Genomic DNA, 17,171 nt, shown 5'->3' with positions numbered 1-17,171 from the left:
GCAACAGATTGGACAGGACACAAAACCGTAAGACCTTAACCACAGTCGCTGCGTCGTCTTGCAAAATAGAGGGCAAATCCGGTGGCAAAGAAACCACCGCCCTCTGGTCAGAGAATAAAACACAGTCAAGTAAAATGTGGCGGACAGTAATCTGGACGCCACAAGCACTGCAGATTGGGGGATCCTCGCGCCGGAGTAAAAAACCATGCGTTAAGGGACTGTGCCCAATGCGGAGGCGAGTGAGGAGAACCTCATCCCGCCTGTATGACTGGTAGGACGTACGCCATGGTCGCGTAGTGGCCTTTACCAGACGCAGCTTATTGTCAGAAACTGCCAGCCACTCCTCTTCCCATTGATGCAGAACATGAAAACACAAAAGGGAGGTTACAGCATGGAGGGGGATGGCACATTCAACAATGTGTGGGAGGGAACATGCATCTTTGGCAGCCACATCCGCCAGTTCGTTTCCCCTAATACCCACGTGCCCTGGCACCCAGAAGAAAGAAACCTCCTTCCCCTGCCGTTGCAGGTGGAGTAGGGCATCATGGATGTTCTGGACGACCGTATCCGCTGGGTACAAGTGTTGCATGGTCTGAAGGGCACTCAGGTAGTCAGAACAGATGAGGAACTTAAGACTGGGAACACATCTCATCTGCTCCAATGCCCGCAAGATTGCAAACAATTCGGCATCGAGGATGGTAAACGCCGCAGGAAGCCCTGTTTGAGAGCCATCTGTGAATACAGGTACATGGTCCAGATGCTGGTTTAAAATATCGTAAAATAAGGAGGTAAAAACAAACGCCGGAGTGCAGTTCCTCCAGTTCTCCGACAAGTTTAGAAGGATGCTGGGCCTCTGGAGCAACCAGGGAGGCAGGCAAGTAAAACCTTGTCGTTGGGGGGCCACACGCTCCACACCAAGGGACTCAAGCAAATGCTTGGCACGAATCCCAAATGGTCTCGTTGCCCTGGGACGACTGGAAAAGAGACGTTCCATAGGCGGTCGGGCAACGGTAGGGTACGCAGGGGAAGTAGGACAGGCAAGGAAATGACACACCCGTCGCACCATGAGGAGTTTCCGCTGGATGGCGAGCGGTGGTTCCCCTGCCTCAGCACACAGGCTGGGGATGGGACTGATACGGAAGGCACCAGTGGCCAGCCTGATACCCTCATGGTGTACTGCGTCAAGGATTTTCAGATACGAAGGCCTTGCTGACCCATACACGGTGCAAGCATAGTCAAGACGCGATCGGACAAAAGCCCTATAAAACTCCAGCAGACGCACCTGATCCGCTCCCCAGGACCGATGGCTCAGACACTTCAAAACATCCAGTGCCTTCAGGGCCCGCACCTTGAGGTCTTTAAGGTGAGGCAACAATGACAACTTGGAATCAAAAGTGAGGCCCAGGAATCCCACAGTGTCTCTAAAAGGAAGAACAGTGTCCCTCAGACGCAATTCAGGGGAGGTAAAAAGACGCCGAGAACGATTAAAATGAACACACACAGATTTGTCTGCAGAAAAGGTAAAACCCGTCTTTGCAGTCCATGCCTCTAAGTGCTTTATCGTAAGCTGCAACTGCCGACTAGCAGTGACAAGACTGGAGGAAGAACAGAAAACAGCAAAATCGTCCACAAACAAGGAGCATTGGGCAGGACTCTGGATAGTGGACGTGATACTGTTAATAGCGACGGCAAAGAGGGTGACACTTAAAACGCTGCCCTGAGGAACACCATTCTCCTGCATGTACAAATCAGATAGCACATTACCAACTCAATACCGAAAGAGGCGGTGAGAAAGAAAGGACCGAATGAAGATGGGGAGATGGCCTCGAAAGCCCCACTCATGGAGTTGATTGAGGATAAGGCGGCGCCAAGTAGTGTCATACGGCTTATTAATGTCAAAGAAGACCCCTAGACAATGCTGGTTACGTAGGAAGGCCTGCTGGATGGCAGCCTCAAGCAGGGTCAAGTTGTCTATAGTGGAACAACACCTCCGAAAGCCACACTGAGAGGGGCTAAGGAGCTGCCTGGTCTCGAGCAGCCAAACCAGGCACAAGTTGACCATGCGTTCCAACGTCTTCCCAACACAGCTCGTCAAAGCAATACTCCGATAACTACTGGGATGCGTTCGGTCCTTCCCTGGTTTGAGGAGGCGAATCAAAACCGCCTCCCTCCACGAGTCAGGGTACGTGCCGGATAACCATTTCATATTGAAACAGTTCAGGAGAACTTCCTTGGATGGCAGCAACAAGTGCCGCAGCATGCTGTACCGGATTTTATCATGACCAGGCGCAGTATCATGAGCCACAGACAGCGCAGAATCCAGTTCCCACATTGTGAAGGGGCAGTTGTAGGGTTCAGAATTTAGAGACCGGAGGTCCAAGTGACCCCTCTCGATGGCAGTGCGGTAGCGGCAGAAATCTGGATCACAGTTAATAGTGGTGGTAGAGTCCACAAAATGCATTGCCAGTGTCTGGGCAATGTCTCTCGGCGCCGTGAGGAGACATCCCTGATGCAGCAATGCCGTGACAGGTAGCTGGCTGAGTTTCCCGAAAATCCTCCTGATGGCTTCCTATACTTTAGTAGAACTAGTGGAGCGAGAGATGGAGTTCAAGAACGATTGCCATGACCGTCGTTTGCTCTCTTTAATCACTCACCGCGCTCTGGCCCGTGCCACCCGAAAGGCCGCAAGATTGTCAGCTGAGGGACGGCACTTGAAGCAGCGCAGAGCTGCATGACGGGCTCAGATGGCTGAGCGGCACTCAGTGGTCCACCAAGGGACAGGACGCCTCTTGGGATGACCAGATGACCGTGGGATTGACAATTCAGCAGCATGGGAGATCACGGCCGTAACATGGTCTACCCATTTGTGGACGCTGGCACGGTGTTCCAAAACAGCCAGTTAGCTGAAAAGTGTCCAGTCAGCTCTGCAGAGGTGCAACCGCGGCGGCACTGGTAATGCCACAGCCTCATCCAGGAGGCGAATCCAAAGGGGGAAGTGGTTACTAGAATGGAGGTCAGCTGCAGCCTCCCACAGAGCAGAATCCGCGAGTGCTGGAGAGCAAAAGGAAAGGTCAACAGCCGATGACGACCCGGAAGCAGTACAGAAATGAGTGGGAGCACCAGAGTTGAGGAGGCACAATTCTTCAGACATCATGAGGCTTTCCAGAATGCGACCTCTGGGGCAAGTAGTCGGAGAGCCCCATTAGACATTATGAGCGTTGAAGTCCCCCAGAAGAAGAAATGGGCAGGGGAGTTGGCTAATAAGGTCCATGAGAGCCTCAGAGTCTATCGCATCCGGAGGTGGTAAATAAGCTGAACAGACTGTGAGCCTCCGACCCACAAGAATGTCAACTGCAACTGCTTGCAAGTCGGTGACGAGAGGAAGCTCAGATGAGGGGCGCATGTCACAGACAAAAACCGCAACACCACCCTTTGCCCTTTCCCCCATCAGATCATCTTTTCGATATACGGTATAGCCCCGTAAAGAAGGAGCATCAATGGCCCGAAAATGTGTCTCTTGGAGACATAAGCACAAGGGCACTCTCGTATAAGGAGTTGTAATTCGGCCACATGCGTCCTGAACCCATTCAGGTTCCACTGTAATATGGGAGCCAGTGATCAGGGTGGCTGAACTTTCACCCTGCCTCTGTGCTTTGGAGGAGAGACTGTACTGGCCGGAGATTTATTCCTAGGGCGAGAAGATCGCCCCCGGTCGACATCAATGTCCATAAGCTCCGATGACGACCCATGGGAGATGTCAGACAGTACGATGGCCTCATCATCGGACCGCCGCTGACTAGTCTGCTCAGGTGGCAGAACCTTCACCTTCTGAGGCTTTGTCTTGGGGGGCTTGGCATGCAGAGCCTGGTCAACAGTTGGAGGTTTACTCGCCTGGGCAGAAGGCGCCATGTGGAGAGAGGCAGGAAGTACCCCAATGTCAGCAACCACGGCCTTGTCCGATGTAGCGGGGAGAGCTGCAGATTGCAAAACAACCGCAGCAGCACAAGTGCACTGGCAAGCGCAGGTAGTAGTGCTAACACTAGCAACCTCCGTTTGCATAGCAACAGTGGCCAGTTGTACCGGTTTTTTGAGAGCGGAAGCGAAAGATGTTGAAAACACAGGAGGTTGCATGGCCTTAAAGAGCTTCTTGGCCTCACCATAGGGGATGCGCTTATATGTTTTAATCTCCTGTACCTTCCGTTCTTCGAGATAGATGGGGCAGATCCAGATAGGGTGACTCCCAGAGCAATTCACGCACTTCACAGGCGATGAACAATCGGCTCCGTCATGGGCAGGCTGACCACATTTACCACAAGTGGCTATCCCATTGCACCCCAACGTAGTATGCCCAAAGTGCTGACATTTAAAACAGCGCATTGGGTTGGGGAAATATGGCCGTACTGGCAAATGTAAGAACCCCGCTTTAACATGCTCTGGGAGTCTCGGGCAACTGAACGTGAGAATAAACGAGTCAGATTTGACGAGGTCACCATCGACTCTTTTCATAATATGCTGCACGTCAACAATTCCTTCGTCAGCCCACTCAGACTTTAACTCGTCTATGGGGATGTCCACCAAGTCCCTACACGTCACAACACCCTTACTATAATACAAAGTGGAGTGGAGCTCGGTCTCGACAGCGTACTCTCCTAGACAGGTTGCTTTCCAAAGGGCAGCGACTTGACGGGAACTAGAAGTCTCAACTAACAGAGTCCCATTGCGCAGTCGCTTTACAGATTTCAGTGTTCCTGCAATTCCCTCAAGACCCTTGTGGATGTAAAAGGGAGAAACCCTCTCAAAGCTACCCTCCTTCCTTTTAATAATCAAAAACACATTCTGATTATCAGCATGTGCTCTGTTACTACATTCTGTTAAATCTCTAGCAACACCAAGCGCTGGAGGACTCGCAGCGCGTAGCTGCTTTTTCGATGGGGTGTGTTTTCCTACCAGTGGCCCACCCAAGCCACTGGTAGGGGGAAATGTAGAGGTCGAAGGGTCCATTGCGGTCCCACGAGCAGCTAGGGAACTAAAAGTCCGCTCAGACAGAGCCCCGCGTGCCTGAGTAAGCCTTATACAACTGGGGTGCGGCAGGTGCCCCAAGAGGTTGCCCGCTTGCGACTGTTCCACCCCAACAGCCATGCATCTTCTAGGCGCGGAGCACACCGAAAGATTGAGGGGTTTTTATAGAGGTTGGCTTTCCTCGCAATCCAGGCGGTCAAGCCAAGATTACCATTCCCCGCAGCACACAACATTTCACCGCCGCGCCGTGCGGTGGTCGCTGAAGCATGTCCGGGGGTTACGGTGACAGGACACTGGCGGCGCAGACCAGTCCCCAGCTCAGGACCCCGGGGTCGCCAAGCCCGTACTCAGCAAGTGAATGCTGAGTCCCTGGGGGAAAGATGAACATCAACAGAAATAAAACGAGGATAATGGAATGTAGTCGAATTAGGTCAGGTGATGCTGAGGGGATTAGATTAGGAAATGAGACACTTATAGTAGTAAAGGAGTTTTGCTATTTTGGGAGCAAAATAACTGATGATAGTCGAAGTAGAGAGGATATAAAATGTAGACTGGCAATGGCAAGGAAAGCGTTTCTGAAGAAGAGAAATTTGTTAACATCAAGCATAGATTTAAGTGTCAGGAAGTTGTTTCTGAAAGTATTTGTATGGAACGTAGCCATGTATGGAAGCGAAACATGGACGATAACTAGTTTGGACTAGAAGAGAATAGAAGCTTTCGAAATGTGGTGCTACAGAAGAAAGCTCAAGATTAGATGGGTAGATCATATAACTAATGAGGAGGTATTGAATAGGATTGGGGAGAAGAGAAGTTTGTGGCACAACTTGACTAGAAGAAGGGATCGGTTGCTAGGATGTGTTCTGAGGCATCAATGGATCACCAATTTAGTATTGGAGGGCAGTGTGGAGGGTAAAAATTGTAGAGAGAGACCAAGAGATTAATACACTAAACAGATTCAGGAGGATGTAGGTTGCAGTAGGTACTGGGAGATGAAGCAGCTTGCACAGGATAGAGTAGCATGGAGAGCTGCATTAAACCAGTCTCAGGACTGAAGACCACAACAACAACAACAACAACAACAACAACAACAACTGTCATTTCGTCCTGTAAATTTGTTTCTGTGAGTCTTAACATGGATGGCTTTGTATGTGAACTAAGGAGCTTGAAGTATGTTCAGAAAATCAGTAAATGGGCAAGCAGTCTTGTTCAAACTGAATATCCAACCCTCACACCTGTTAGTGTTACAACCTTCACAATGAAGACAGGCTGATCGGCTATGTGGGTACAGTCAGCAGCTTAAGACAATATCTATCACCAGAAGTCAGTGTGGAAAGAGAGAAATTGTAATGTAAACCCAGCCAAGTTCTTGGGTCTGTACACAAGGAACTGGCCAATCTTCACCTTACAACTTGTTCTCTTGACCAAGAACATTATGTCTCAAGATTATCTTTGCTATTATGGAAAAAGCAGGACTGCATGTCTTGTGGTTTTTGGAAAAAATGCCCTTCGCAGAGGTTGTTCCTACAGACAATCTGGTTTCCTTTAGTCACTGCCAAATGATGTTAAGTGATACAAGAAAAGGTCAAAACTCGAAGCCGAACAGTAATAAAATGCAGAACCTACCATGGAGTTGGGGAGGGAGGCCTTTTCCTCCTCCATGTCACAAGCCATTTACTGTAATGTGAGTATTATACATGTATAATTTTCAAGAGACAATACTGAATAAGTCAGTTCATGCACAGACTGAATTTACATGAAATAAATAATTATATTTATGAAAGCATATGAGTAAGGATACAAACAATACTTACAACAAAGTTTCATGTAAATACATAACATTCACTACACATCTTACTAAGAAGAGTAATTGAAGATAGAGATATAGTCTATGCTTAAGCTTTTAACGTAAAAGACACAAACAGCAGTTTGTTGATGTCATCTTCTCATCTCTTCTCTCACTGTTGCTGATGTCGCTCTTCAGCTTCACTCATGCATATGAAACAAACAAGATAAATCATCAGCAGAGCAAAGTTCTTGGAAAATAACTCTCATAATAATATAATTTCATCTTCTGATTTGCTTATTAGTAACCCCTTCTACAGAGCAAGAAGCCATGACCAGGCAACATTTAAATGAACCAGTATAACAAAAATCCAGTCCAAAATTGCAAATTTTACTTTTTTTTTTTATTCGCTCAATGGCTTTAGCTCCAGGCCAAGATCAATTTTCAGATCATCGTAACATAGTCAAAAGTGGCATTTCCGAATATATACGTGCCAAAAATGTGCAACTAAAAGTTAGAGTGCATAATTGTTCTTGCACATTTTTGACATGGGTTTCACATTTCCAGAAATAATATTTTTGACTATGCTACAATAATTTGAAACTGGGTCTCATCCTGGAACTGGTCATCAAGTGAATAAAAAAAAGTAAACCTTACAACTTTGGACTAGTTTTTCATTGTACTGATTAACAGAAGTTGCCGACCCACAGCTACTCCAGCATGTTGGAAATTCGTAAATTTGAATGAATTCTTGAAAAGTGCACCAAGTTTATTCCATACTTACTTTGCATGCACCTTAAGCAGGAACTTAAGTCAATTAGTGTATGGTGATAACAGTCAATATGATAATTATCTTAAGAAATAATGCTGTAGCCCTGAACATTGTAATTTACCATGAATGGGCAGTTTACTTTGGAAAATGAGGTACATTACAGCTATTTTAATACTTTTAATCCCCTGAATTTATTTCTGCACAAGTGCCTTGGCATTTCACATCCAGTATACTTAAATTCATTCTCCTATAATTTTAAAACTCTGCATATATCCACACTTGCTGTCAAGCATCAAAATGATAAAAACTTGAATATTTTGGATTCATATGACCAAATTACATACCATATTAGGTAAAACTACAGAGATTCAAGCTGATAAGGAGGTTTACCACCTATCATTCTTCCCATGAAACATTTGCGACTGGAAGAGGAAAGGGTCGATTGAAGTAGTACATAGAGTACACTCTGCCATCAACCCTATGGTGACTTCTGGAATAGAGATGTAGACGTAGCAATGCACCTACATCAACTCTTTGGAACATTTTTCTCATTATAAATATAATTCTGGTATTTGAAATTTGTTACACTGAACTTCTGTGAGAACTGAGACGTCAAATTCAACAGAGTTTTTTCATGTGAGTTTTTGTTTTTGCTTGCATTGTCATTAATTTTAGCCCATGTACTTCTATTAACAGATAGGGCTTTTTCATGAGGTATTTTATTTGTTCCTTCCGTATTACATGCCCATATTCCTTTATTTTATTAACTGAATAAAACAGGCTACATAATGGCACATACGTTGACAAAGTGGTTTCAAATAGAATGGCTTGCGCCAGAATGTTTATTCCCTTACTCTTACTGTACGAGTGGGTCAAAAACATACACAATCAGGTCCTCATCTACAACTTCCACATAATGGCCCTAACACTGAATTCTGTAATATATACTGCAGTTCATCATCTTCAACTATTCAGAATATACATTTCTTATTATGTTAACAACATTATGTTATTGTTCTCATAAAGGAATTACTTAAACAAAACAAGCATAAACAACTTTTCTCACTAGACAGTTACGGATATAACACAGAATAGGCTACCATGTAGTGCAGTCAGCCTATTTTAAAATGTTGACAGAACATGAAAACATTGCAGATATTATCCCATTTTGTGTTGGTTTCTACTGTACACAGAAGCTGTACTCCTTAAAATAGGAAACTTAATACATGAAATTTATCTGGTTCTTCATCAGTTTATATTTGATGCCTCCTTATCATGGAAGTAACAACAATGAACACAAGCTACACAGCTGCAAGCCCTTTCTGAAAACTAAATTAAAATGGATTTCAATATATATTAAATAATTTGAATAGAGGGTAAAACTATGGTCCCTGACACATTTTAACATTGTTCAGCAACCTAAGTATACCATATAAAGGTATGTGTGTCTACCACATATGAAACCTACAAAACAAACCAATTACCGTTTATAGGGGAAACTTAACAACACTGCTTCATATAGACGGCTATAATATGAGCAAATAACCCCTGGATAGGAAATACCATGTAGCTAGTATTTTTAAGCAGTGTACAGGTCTTAGTGGTTTAGGCTTTCTATGGAAAGAGGTTGCTCAAGAAAATAATGTAATAATTCGTAGGTGTGCTGTCACTATAAACTGCAGTTCAAGAGTTAAAGTGTCAATATTCTAAAAAAGTTATCTTCCAAAACTTTTGTGATTATCACACGTGCTCGAGGTACTTAACATATAAAATTATTATGTTGTTATTACTCCCTCATTAATCGGATAGTACTTTTACCTCGTATACTTTTTTTTTGTTTGTTTCTAGTTTTGGGCTCTGATTATCTCACTATCTGTACCATTACATACTTAACTACATCCGTTCATTTGTAAAACAATAAACATTTCCAAAAAATAATATGCTTTCCATTACACTGTTTGCAGTACTTACGTGAATTACAAAATAAATTTTAAAGAACCGGAATTTTCATGTTCCAAATACGCTTCTTTACCGAAAACGAACGAAATGAGTCAATTGTCACATTTTAAATGGCGCGCCCTTTCTTATATTTCAACCGGGGAATTAATATGGTTTCTCGTAAATGAGGTCTCCCAGGCTCTTAATACAGACGTTTTATGCGATATTTGAGAGGCTATGATTTGGAAAATTGCCGAGACCGATCATAATTTGTAAGCTGTTGGAATCGACTTACAAACTTAATGTGATAGGGCGACATCTTGGACCGGATTTGATAGCGACCTCTGTGAATGAGCATTCATCTCTCAAACATTGGTAAATACTGCTATGGCAGATGGGCTCCAATTCTGTGACCTCCATGTTGCATCGGACGCATCATGGATCCGTGTTAAGCACCGCAGTGCATTGTGGGATTTACGGAAGGAAACCATATTTTTCGTATCACATATGTGAAAATATTCTGGAGGGAAAGTTGTATTTACGATGGTTTACGCGTTCGTGTACGTGCTCGAATAGGAACGAACTATAATCAGCAAAATCTGTGTGTTTATAAACAAAGTGCGTGATTCTGTAGTGCCACGTATAAGATAGGAAGGTTAAAAACACAAGTGAATTCGCACAGGTGTTGAAGGGTTTCCGTGTGTTGGTGACATTGGTGCCAAAACAACAGTGAGAATTGTGGAGTGCTAAACTTCAGTGCTGTTGAATTTAAAGTGTAATGTCAAGAAGGAAATACGTCCTAGGAAAGGATTTATATGCATCAGAAACGACATGCAGGTCTGTGTTTATACTCATTACTTAATGTAGATTGTTTCTATACATATTGCTTACTACCGTAAGAGTAAAATACAACCTCTTCTGATACCATATCTCAGCAGTAAAACTCCGTTTTATAGTAGTATTCATCCACTTCAGCACCTAATTAAGTTTGCTGTAGTGTTCGGTGCTAACCGTCAAAGTATACTTGATTTTTTCTTTAAATCCGTATACGGACTTAATCGTTTTTTTGTTCACCTGTCATTTTGGAAGTGTGGCTACTTGTACTTAAAGCGAACTAAATTAATGGTGCATATGTTTTGATTATATTGCGCCTTTGGCGCTAATTTATCACTATTACAAGGAAGGTTTGCAATCATCGTTTCTCGCTTCATTTGAAAGTGGTCGTTTAACTGTATGCTAGACCATCGGTAAAGGAAACATGACGTGGTCAAAGTAATTCGTTTGTATCTTTCGTGTTTCCTGACAGTACCTTTGATCTTGCTAAAATCTGATTGTTCTCAGTAGCAAAATTACTTTGCGACCGCTTCTAGTCTCACTGCACCTACAGTCTGTTAATTACCAGAGATGACGTTGGCTAGCACCTGGAATTTTTTGCACAGAGAGAAATTGTTTTAAAACTCCATGGTTTCAAAGTAAAGTGCTGTATGCTTTTCAGAACGTATAAACACTACAAAGAGTATTCAGCTTTTATCTGTAATGTAACTGATATATGCTTATGTATATGCCACTCTGATACTGATGCTTGACTACCGTTAATGTCAGTAAAACAAAAATGTTTTGTTAAGAGTATCATTATGGTTACAAATTTTTGTTAAACTGTTTTGGAGGCATCATCCTGCGCGTGTAACGTCAGTGATGCAGACATACTTTCAACAACACAATTCATATAGCCAGGTTTCGTCTAGAGTTTGCAACAGTTGTGAAAACATAAAATTTTAATTTGGCGTATAAAACAGTCCCTTATGTTTATGTGATAACACAGCTCAATTGAAACGTAACGTTGAAATTAGTATGTAAATTACGTGACAGATCTAATGAAATTAATTAAAAAGTTGACGGATTATTTTAATACAAATTATATGTAAAGTACACGACGCTATATTATCTCATTTCGGTAAAATAAAAAAAAAGCATTTTCGACGCTGTAGAGGTGTTCGAGGAGTTGAGATCGTCAGAAACCGTGGCACTTAAATGACAGAGTTTATTAAGTCAACTTTATAGTTTATAATAATGAGATTTTTTTTGTAAATCTCCTTTTATCTTTGTGTCATTAAGCATTCATTGTTGAATTGCTTAAATTAGGTGTAATTGTCGGTTGTACCTACATGTCAAAACTTCGTCGTCTGATAACTGTTAAATACGTCTTGGACCACAAAAATAGCCACGAGAGCGCATCATATTCACTGTTAAGATTCCTCTTCTGATTAGTCAGATTTGTAGTATTTAGACATTTAAGAAAAAAAGGAAGTTTGGACGATATTTTACTTTGGGTTCGGTTATAGTGGATTTAGCACTGTAATCGCGTCATCAAATGTGCTATTATTATTTTCCTTGTAAGTGATAACTATGAATACTGCCAACTGCTGCACTAAACAGATTACATATTGTATTGTCCAGTGGCTTTCAGTATTCAACTAATGCCGTTTATTTACGTTTTTGAAGATAGTATCTCTGTGTCGTTAAACCCCATTTCTGAATGAACAGCAGCAGTCTCCCAGAGTGTAGTTAAAACATGTGTAAATAAAAATTTTATTAGTAACATCAGATGACGGAAAATCTTAAAATCTTGATTGGAAAGGCTCTGAAGCTACAAATTTGTAACTTTAAAGTAGAAATAAAATAGCTTTAACATTTGGGTGGATATATACTTCATATTCCATAGATCCACTAAGACGAGATCACCAAGGATGTTAGAAATGACTTAAAACAAAAATACGTAATACATACTTGCAAAATTAAAAGAAATAGATATGCTAAGTTACATCGACAAAGCCTAAGTGAAATATGATAGTCTTAATGAACATTGAATAAGCAGTGAAAAATCCTAAGTACATTTTTATTTAAGAGTTAATACCAAACATAAATATGCAGAAATATATGCTCAGAAGTACATGAGAAAATTTAAGACTGCAGAAGGCAGATTGTACTTAATATTCGCGTTATTTGATGTCATTGGTGATAGACATCGGTACGCCACTTCGTTTTATTAACACATTCACCAGTGGACTAAAAAAGAGTTGGCCACCTTCAGGAATTTGTATTTCATTAGTAGAACTTTTGGTGACTGCCGGCAAGTTACTGAAAACGTGTTTTCCGGAACTGATCCGTTCGACTGAAACAGAGATACATTACTTATCTCTAATTTCATTAAGAACTAAATGTAGCTACTTGAACGCTGTAATTAATATTCCCAGGTTGTACCCAACGTTGTTGAATTGAAAGACAATTAGTAATACACGCTTTATGTTTACACATTTCCAGTGCTCCAGAAAAATTTTCGTAGCGTTTAACCTTCTCTCTACAAATACATTTTATTGTGACAGTGCAATTTTTCAATGTGCTACATGTCAACATGTATCGTTTGCATCATTGTTTTTAATTTTTCTTCTCGATATTAAATACTAAATTTTAAATTATTGCCGCAGCGGACATAGTAAAAGACTGCAGGATGAGGGAAAAAAATGAATTCGTATCCTTAGCCAGGTAATGAACACTTATGGCTTGTAAACTCTTGCTATCCCCCTACTAGTTCCTAACTAGCACTTATTCAGGTGACTTTTTTGCTACCTCTCAGATAACTGTTACCAAAGCGAATAGTCAATACCTTTTGCGCCGGACCTGCGAAGTTACTGCTGTGATGAGAAGTTTAAACGAAACGTTAAAATATACAGAGCGAATGTAATTACGGTTTATTTCGTTTGCTATGTCATTTACGTTTGTTTCTGTGATAATACCGTGCGCCATCACTAAAATGTGCAACACGGAATAGAGTAATGCAAAAACTCTCGGATACAAAAGTATTTGCATTAGCTACTGGAACAGCTCAGAATAGTGTCGTCGTGCTGCCATTCAGTGAAACTATACGTTCGAATACGCAACTTCCGTGCCCAGTTGCGCCGACCGATCGCCGTGTCGTCCACAGCCGAAAGGCGTCATTGGAGGCATATATGGAGATGCATGAAGGCACCACACCGCTCTGCCGGCCGTTGTTACTTTTCGTGAGCGGATCAGATACTTACACTGCTTCTTAGCTGGACTCACAAGGGCTGAGTGCACTCCCTTAGCCAACAGCGCGTAATCTTCGATGATCTGACGGGGACCGGTGCCACCATTACGGCAAGGCCATTGGCAGTGAACCGACACACGAGGTGCATATCTCCCAACTCTTCATGTGTAAACTCATCCATACTGCTGCTATTTATCACTTTTAACGTACACATAACAAAGCTGGGAAACGAACCGGAGACAGAACGGGCCCGGCCCTTAATGCCTCCTTAAGGGAAAACGACAAAGTAAGCATTATTGTTGTTAACAGCAAGGGAATGGAACAAATTTATTACCAAACGAGACCCGGCTCATGGGCATATTTCCTCATTTTTGAATATATTTGCTGTGCAATACAGATATATTGCGGTAAGAAATTTGTTGGAATGCAATTACGCTGTAGGAAGCTATCGGAAACCACGATACTCTTAAACCAAAATACTTGGAAAATATTCCGGAACAACCTCCGAAATTTTGTCGGTATGGTTCAGGTTCATCGTTTTTTTGGATTCATTTAAATACTTTCTGTAACAAAGAGCTCAAAAGTCCGCTATGTTTGAACCTTTCTTAACGACGCTTTTGTGCAAAAGAAGAAAAGGCATCACTTAACAGAAATGCGGAATGTAGAAAGATTTATAAGCAATAGTGCTTGACACGGTGGCAAACAAGTTAAACAGCGGACAAACAGGTGGAAATATTAAATGTTTGTTTGGGGCAGAGTCGGTAACATATTTTCACCATAAGGGCTAGAGATCGAGAACATCTGAAAATAGATACACATCTGCAGTTGTCTGGCAAACAGACGCTGGAAATAAATGTATTGGAAGAATACTGCGAAAAATATGTTCAACGAGGTTACAAACTCTCGCCCAAACCATTCACGAGTGCTTTCAGTTTGCTTGGGAACACCAATAGAACTGCACTTTTTATCATAAATCAGAGCCGAAATCTTCCACATAGGCTTTACGACAACATAGGCTACGCCATAAAAAAGTCTAATTAGAAGGGAGCGGAAGCACTTGGACTGATCTGGCAGGTTTCCCTCTTGCTCTGGTGGCAGTAATATGTTCCGCACGCGGTGCTTTTGAGATTAACACTTCACTGTAAACTACGAACAGAGGCAACAGGCTATCAACTACGTACTATGTTTCCGATTTCTCGCAACTGAGCGAAATGCGTTCTGCTCGATTTGATGCGTGTGTGATTTGAATACGTACGAGTGCCTTGTGCTATCCGTTTATTTGCTGGGCATGCCTTCGTTAATATCAAATTACTGTTACTGTCTTTTTCTTGCAATGATTTTTCTCCATTCCTTTGACTAGAAAAACTACTTTCAGATAACACAATGTTTTCAGCACCTGCGTTTCACTAGTCTGGTTTTTCATTTCTCCGGTATTAGTAGTTTACTCTTCCGAGGATTATTTTACAATAATGTAGGGCTTGTCAGCAGAGCACAATTCGCCACACGTTTTCATTAAAAGCCTTCTGGGTATATTGCCGCGTCGTCTTGTAAATCACTATAAATAACGTCGTTTCGGCGGAGTTGCAGTGGTCTTCCTCGAGGCAAAGACGTATTAGTTTCGCCCGAAACGTCGGTAGTGTTTTATAAGATGACGCTGCAATATACCCAGAATGCTTTTAGTGAGATTGACACTGACCGCGGAAGCCTACACATTTACGTCACACATGTGTTTAAAGAGGAGTGGACAGATGACAGACTGTGGCTGGCCTATTGAACGAACCATCCCAGATGTGATCTATGAAAACACAAATCAGGATGGGGGGAGGGTGGGGGGCGAACATAAGCCCTTCGAAATATGACAGCTTTTTCGCACATGCGTTCTCATTCGCATTACCCAACGTACGATGCTCCCCTCACACACACACACACACACACACACACACACACACACACACACACACTCTGCCATGTTTCTGTTACTTGTCCATGTCTTCCCGACTGTGTTGTAGAAACTTCGTCTGCAACCTAACTTCTTCTGAATCTGCTTACAGCATTCGTCTCTTGGTCTCCATCTGCGATTTTTACGCCCCGCACCAGTCCCCCAGCACTAGTTGATGGTCTCTTGCTCTCTCAAAATGTGTGCTATCTACCGATCCCATCTTTTAGTCAAATTCTGCCACATATTTCTTGTCTCCGCAGTTCTGCTAAGCATAATCACATCAATTAAGCGATCTGTCAATGAAATCTTAAGCATTGTTCTGTAGAACCACACGTCAAAAGCCTCTTTTCTCTGCTTGTCTAAACTGTTTAGCACCCATGTTTCATTTCCATACGTGGCTACACTCTAGACAATATTTATTCTCCCTAAACTTTAATTCACTCTCCAAATTTTTCTTTGGCTGTCGTTACTGCTTCCTCAGTGTACAGTTTGGGTAAAATCGGTGATTGGCTGCAATCCTGTCCCACTCCCTTCTCAATCACTGCTTCCCTTTCATGCCTCTCGACTCTTATAACTGCCGTTCTGGTTTCTGTACAAGTTTTAAATATCCTTTCGCTCCCAATATTTTAGCCGTGCTACAATCAGAAATTCAAAGAGAGTGTTCCAGTCAACATTTTCAAAATCGTAGGGGTCAGTATTTCCCCGCGCGTTCCTACATTTTTCTGGAATCCAATTTCCCGGAGGTTGGCTTCTACCAGTTTTTCCATTCTTCTGTAGATAAGTCATGTTAGTATTTTGCAGTGGTGACCCATTAAACTGATAGGTCGGTAATATTCTTACCTGTTAGCACTTGCTTTCTTTGGATTTGGAATTATTACATTCTTATTGAAGTATGAGGGTATTTCACCTGTCTCATACATATTGTACACCAGATACTATAGTTTCGTCACGGCTGCTTCTCCCAAAAGTATCATTATTTCGAACGCACTCTCCCTGTATATACTCCCATCTTTCACCTTACGTTCTTTGCTCTGTACTGGTTTTCTGTCTGAGCTTTTCATATTGATGCAGCTGTCTCTACCGATCTTAGGCGATGATTTTTCTGTATTTATATAAAAAAAATTACTTCGTTAAGTAATGTTAATTTCATGGGTAGGGCTTTCTGCTTGTGAAAGAGAATATAAATTTTTCGATCATCGAGAACTACGTGGGTTAATGACTGTGTTATTTTCACCATCAGTGCTCGAGCATGGCCCAGTGGCCTGTTGCACGTTTTACAATTGGACGCCATAGCGGTGACTCGCTTATACCCAACGTACACAAGTTATCCACCCTGGGAAGGGGGATCTACAGTTTAACGTGGGACACGAACCGCGTGTGGGCATTGTTCAGTGTTTATATGGTCAGAGTGATCGTTGCTGGGCGAGTTTCGCATGCCAGTATTGATGACGGAGCGAGATGGCCCAGTGGTCGGCACTATGGACTCGCTTTCTGGAGCACGGCTGTTCAAATCCGCGTCTGGCCATCCAGGTTCGTGCTGAAACTTCCTGACAGATTAAAACTGTGTGCCGGACCGAGACTCGAACTCGGGACCTTTGCCTTTTGCGGACAAGTGCTCTACCAACTGAGCCACCCAAGCACGCCTAACGACCCG

General features: G+C 42.7%; 1 protein-coding gene across 1 annotated transcript in view; it reads left to right on the top strand.

Annotated features, from left to right (window-relative positions):
- The first annotated feature begins 6,714 nt into the window (after positions 1-6,714).
- The window catches only part of LOC126293593 (histone-lysine N-methyltransferase 2D-like), a 435,002-nt gene continuing 424,545 nt past the window's right edge, over positions 6,715-17,171 (top strand). The window contains exon 1 of the mRNA XM_049986869.1: positions 6,715-10,349. The gene's annotated coding sequence lies outside the window, so the exon portion shown is untranslated. The remainder of the gene's footprint in view (positions 10,350-17,171) is intronic.

Source organism: Schistocerca gregaria, chromosome 10 (assembly GCF_023897955.1).
Source record: "Schistocerca gregaria isolate iqSchGreg1 chromosome 10, iqSchGreg1.2, whole genome shotgun sequence".
Classification (NCBI taxonomy): Eukaryota; Metazoa; Arthropoda; class Insecta; order Orthoptera; family Acrididae; genus Schistocerca; species Schistocerca gregaria.
This window is presented reverse-complemented; position numbering and strand designations above follow the sequence as displayed.